Source organism: Acanthisitta chloris, unplaced genomic scaffold (genome assembly GCF_000695815.1).
Source record: "Acanthisitta chloris isolate BGI_N310 unplaced genomic scaffold, ASM69581v1 scaffold15618, whole genome shotgun sequence".
Lineage (NCBI taxonomy): Eukaryota > Metazoa > Chordata > Aves > Passeriformes > Acanthisittidae > Acanthisitta > Acanthisitta chloris.
The window spans coordinates 8162-12780 of NW_008686606.1; positions in this window are offsets into that span (position 1 = coordinate 8162).

Here is a 4619-nt window from a genome sequence, read left to right on the forward strand (position 1 = left end):
AGGGAAAAAAAGAAAAAACTAGTCCCAGGAGTGCTCAGGTCACAGGATGACTTTGCAGTCTATGGTTTAGGAAATCTGTTTAGTTCTACATGCTAAACCTTACTCAAAGGCCTCTCTGTATATTTTATAGCAAGCATCTGCTGCTTAAATAGCATAAATGGACACATCCTTGGTGGTTTATTTAGATTAGGTATCAGGAAAAGCTTTTTCCTGAAAAACTAGTCCCAGGAGTGCTCAGGTCACAGGATGACTTTGCAGTCTATGGTTTAGGAAATCTGTTTAGTTCTACATGCTAAACCTTACTCAAAGGCCTCTCTGTATATTTTATAGCAAGCATCTGCTGCTTAAATAGCATAAATGGACACATCCTTGGTGGTTTATTTAGATTAGGTATCAGGAAAAGCTTTTTCCTGTGAGGATGCTGAGACACTGTCCCAGGTTGCCCAGGGAGGCTGTGGCTGCCCCAACCCTGGCAGTGTTCACAGCCAGGTTGGCAAAAGACACACAGACACACACAGGACACTGACACAGCCAAGGTGCTGCCATCAACAGCACCCACAGCACACAAGCAGAGACACAGTAAACTGGTTTTAGGAACACATCCCATTCCCACCCAAGTGTCTGGAAGCTAAAGACCCCCACTCACTCCAGTAGCTGATGCTGAGACCTCACTGGCTCCAGTAGCTGACCCCCCAGCCTGGCTCCAGCAGATAGCACTAACTTTTACTCACCCACACACACACAGATGCCTTACCAGTAGCTGGCACTTAGTCCATGCATACACATGTGTATACAGGACAGAGTGAGATCACACAAAGAGATAGTTAAGAAAAGATTCATTAATATCTAAGGAGACAGGACAGACTATGGTGATCAGATGCAGTGCTCAGCCAAAGAAGCATAATGTTGTGTGTCCCTGTCTACAACCTTTGTGTTTACTCCCCTCTTTGTTCCTTCCTTGCCCTGCAAGTTTGCACAGCTCTATCAGTTCCTGCACCCAGCCTAACCTTATCTGGGATCATCCCTGGTTCACAGTTTTATCAGTCATGAAGTCCAGTTGTTCTTTCTGGATGTGGCACCTGATCTGGAAGCTTCCTGACAGCCCATAAGTTAGTTTCACTGGTGAGATTTGTTTCTTCTTCTTGTCTCTATCTTTCTTTGGCCAGACCTAGGTCTCCCTGTACATATTTAGTGTTTCCCCTTTTACCTTAGTTTCCCAACAGACAAGGTCCCTGAGCTGATAACCTTGCTGGAATAAACATTTTTGCACTCTCACGTGCCTTCGTCAAGCAGTGTGACTGACCAGGTTTGGTTCCCATCACCTCCACCCTCAGGCAGGTTTGTGCTAAAGTATGTTCTCATCTATGCATTTCTCCCTTCCTTACTGTTGCTTGTGGTGTAAAAAACAGCCCTTAACCAGATATTCTGAGAGGAGCAGACAGTCTCCTTCCACATCCCCTTACAGAGCAAGTTCCAGTTGTCCTGGTTGGACATCCAGCCTGCTCCATGACATCCTCTGCAGGATGGTGGAGTGGCACACAAGTCAGACTGAGCCCCTGGGCACGACTGCAGGGCTCAGGTCTTGCAAACCCACAGGCCAGGGCTGCAAGGCTGTCTTGTGCTCCATAGCTGACAGTTGTCTCACTCTGTCCCAAGCTTGAGGTTGGCTTCAGGCTTGTCAGCACCCCACACAGAATGCAATGAGAGAAAGTTCTGCCTTGCTAAGTCTTCCTCCTTCCCTATCAGCATGTGTAGATAGACAGAGAGGGTAGGATGGCATTTGTTAAAATCATAGCCATAAAGAAATAGTTGTGCACAATAAGAAAACGCGCAACTAAAGCAAACTCTTGAAGTGCAGAGCCAAGCGTTGCCTTATTTGGCATTATCAGAGCTGTCTTTGGGTTCCTCCATCCTGGCACAGAGCAATGTGAAAAGAACAGGTCAGTGCAGCTGACTCCATACAACCTTAAACCAATCCTGTCTCTGAGTAATTAGCAGAGAGATCAGCGCTTCAACACGTTTACAACTAAAGAGTAAATTATTATTGCCCAAAAATAGAGCACTCGAGTGCCGTGTGGGCAGGAGGTCACCTATAAAGAGCTGCAGCTGAAGGCAATGCAATGATTTGTTACCTCAGCATCTCACGGTAAGTCCCATCCGCTCGCTCCGTGCTCTGACCCATCACATCTCCACAGCTCTGCAAAGAGGTACAATATGTAGGGGCATTTTCTTTTCATTCCCTACCTCTAACATTCCAGGTCATGCTCTACATGCAATGTCAAGGTTATATGACCCAAACCACTCCAGTGTGGCAGCACAAGCAGAAGCAGAAGAGCCATAGGATGTCAGTCCTTGGCAGGGCCTTCTACAAACTTTGCTATGTTCAAACCCTATGAAAGGCACAGGAAAACTAACTCTGAAGGCAACTGGAATTGACTGGGGATATATATATATATGTAAAGTAGCTGATGTTTTCCTGGGCATTAGATTTGTGCTCAGCAGCTCACAGCAATGTGGGGAGAAACACAAGGTTTTCTGTGGGGTTTAGCTTAGGAGTTGTAAGGCTCTGTGAGCAGTTCATCCCTCAGCAGAGACTACAGAGGGTGTAGAAATGTTTGATACAGCACATGCTCAAGACAATGGACTGATTTTGATTTAACTCTCCCTGTCCTTTCTTTAACCATTCCACACAGGTACTGAAAGCCATTTCCTCGTGGGCTCCCTGAAGGTAAGGGTTTCACAAATAACACTTAGCTTTGCTGGTTGATGCTGAGCACTGAGTGAAGCTCATCCTGTCAGTGACAAGGGCAGGGGCAAAAGACAGTTTGGTAGAGCCAGGGTAACTAAGAAGGAAATATGCTGTTTCAACCAATCTGAACATATTCACAGTTCTTGGCAGGAATATTTCATTACTAGGGAAAAAGCTACAGCAAGCTTAGCCAAGAGGACATGAGAGACAGAGACAGTAATGCCTTTTTGTGGTGTAACCTTGGATTCTGGGATTTATGGATGATTAAATTTCATCCCCTGCCATCTGCACAACTGCTGCAAGCCTGAAACTGAGGGTGCAGTCAGAGAGGAGGCTCAAGGTCCAGTTCAAGAGTTATTTTCCTCTGGGATAAGAGGACAATACTTACTGACAAGAGGACATGAGAGACAGAGACAGTAATGCCTTTTTGTGGTGTAACCTTGGATTCTGGGATTTATGGATGATTAAATTTCATCCCCTGCCATCTGCACAACTGCTGCAAGCCTGAAACTGAGGGTGCAGTCAGAGAGGAGGCTCAAGGTCCAGTTCAAGAGTTATTTTCCTCTGGGATAAGAGGACAATACTTACTGACTTTGGTTTTTCACACAGGTGCCGAAAGCAGTTAAGGATGTTCTTGTCTCCTGCCTGATAGATCTGTTTATATGCAAAGAATAACCTTTACTGAGAAATTAGTATGAATCATTCCCTTCTAGGATGCCTGGGGGAGGTTAGGGACTCAGTGAAAGGGGTGGAAATGCAGGTTATTCTCCCAGAGAATGTCACTTTGTCTGTTCAGGAACATGTAAAGATCTAAATTTTACACTATTTCCTATCAAAGGCATTCAGTATTTTAACAGACTGTGCCCCCTGGGGAATTTTCTGATAACCTATTGGCATTTTCTGATGCTTCTGCTTCACCTTTTCATGTACACTGTGAAATAATGTCTCTCTCTCTTTCATATTGCTTCTTCCCTTGATCCCCTCAGAGACAGGATCACAGAGGCAAAAATTCTGGGCTCTGTATACATAGAATCAAACTTTCAAAGCAAGATGAAGGTTCTGGATTCTGTGCTTTGAAATTCCTGGGTGTTAAAATCTCTTCAGAGAGCTTCTCATTGTCTTTTAGAGATCCATAACCAACATGAATCTGTACAATGTGTTAAAGCTAAAAGGCACTTTGCAATTGAAGTCCTTTGAAATGTTACATCACGTACTTATTTACCTAGACAGTATGTTATTTACCTAATATTATGCTATTAATTGTTATCTTCAATACACATGATATTCCTCTATTGGCTAATTTTGCAACAGACTTGAAACAAAGTTTTATTTTTGCTTCATATGCCAAACAGGTTTAGTTTTAGATAGGTAAGGACTGACCCTCACAATTTGTTCCAGAACTTGGTCTAGACAGAAACCAGTTGAACTTCCCCTGCTTGCTATTAAAGCAGGAGGATATTAAGGATATCTCCACTTGGAAATGTCATGTGAGAAATAATCAGGGTAACCTACAGATCTTGCTCGATGTCTCATGAACCAAACTCAGTGGCTTTGAGAAGGATGTGGCTGTGCAGCTCTGTGAGTAGCAGGTGAAGTTAGACCAGGAGCAGCTTTCAGAGACTTCTAGCTTGATATTCTCTCTACCCTCACTTGGACACACAGGCATCCCATTTAAGGGGGATGTCTTCAAACACAGCACACCTCTATCTACAAAAAGAACTGTCTTTATTACTACTACTTCACTGGCTACTTACATTTGAGGTAGGAATTAAGTTCCTGATGAGTCCTTCTCTTGCTTTTAGCCATTGAGCATGAACTTTGTCTGCAAAAATATAAGTTACAAATGCATAGGCTTTCTGAATCTTGTGTG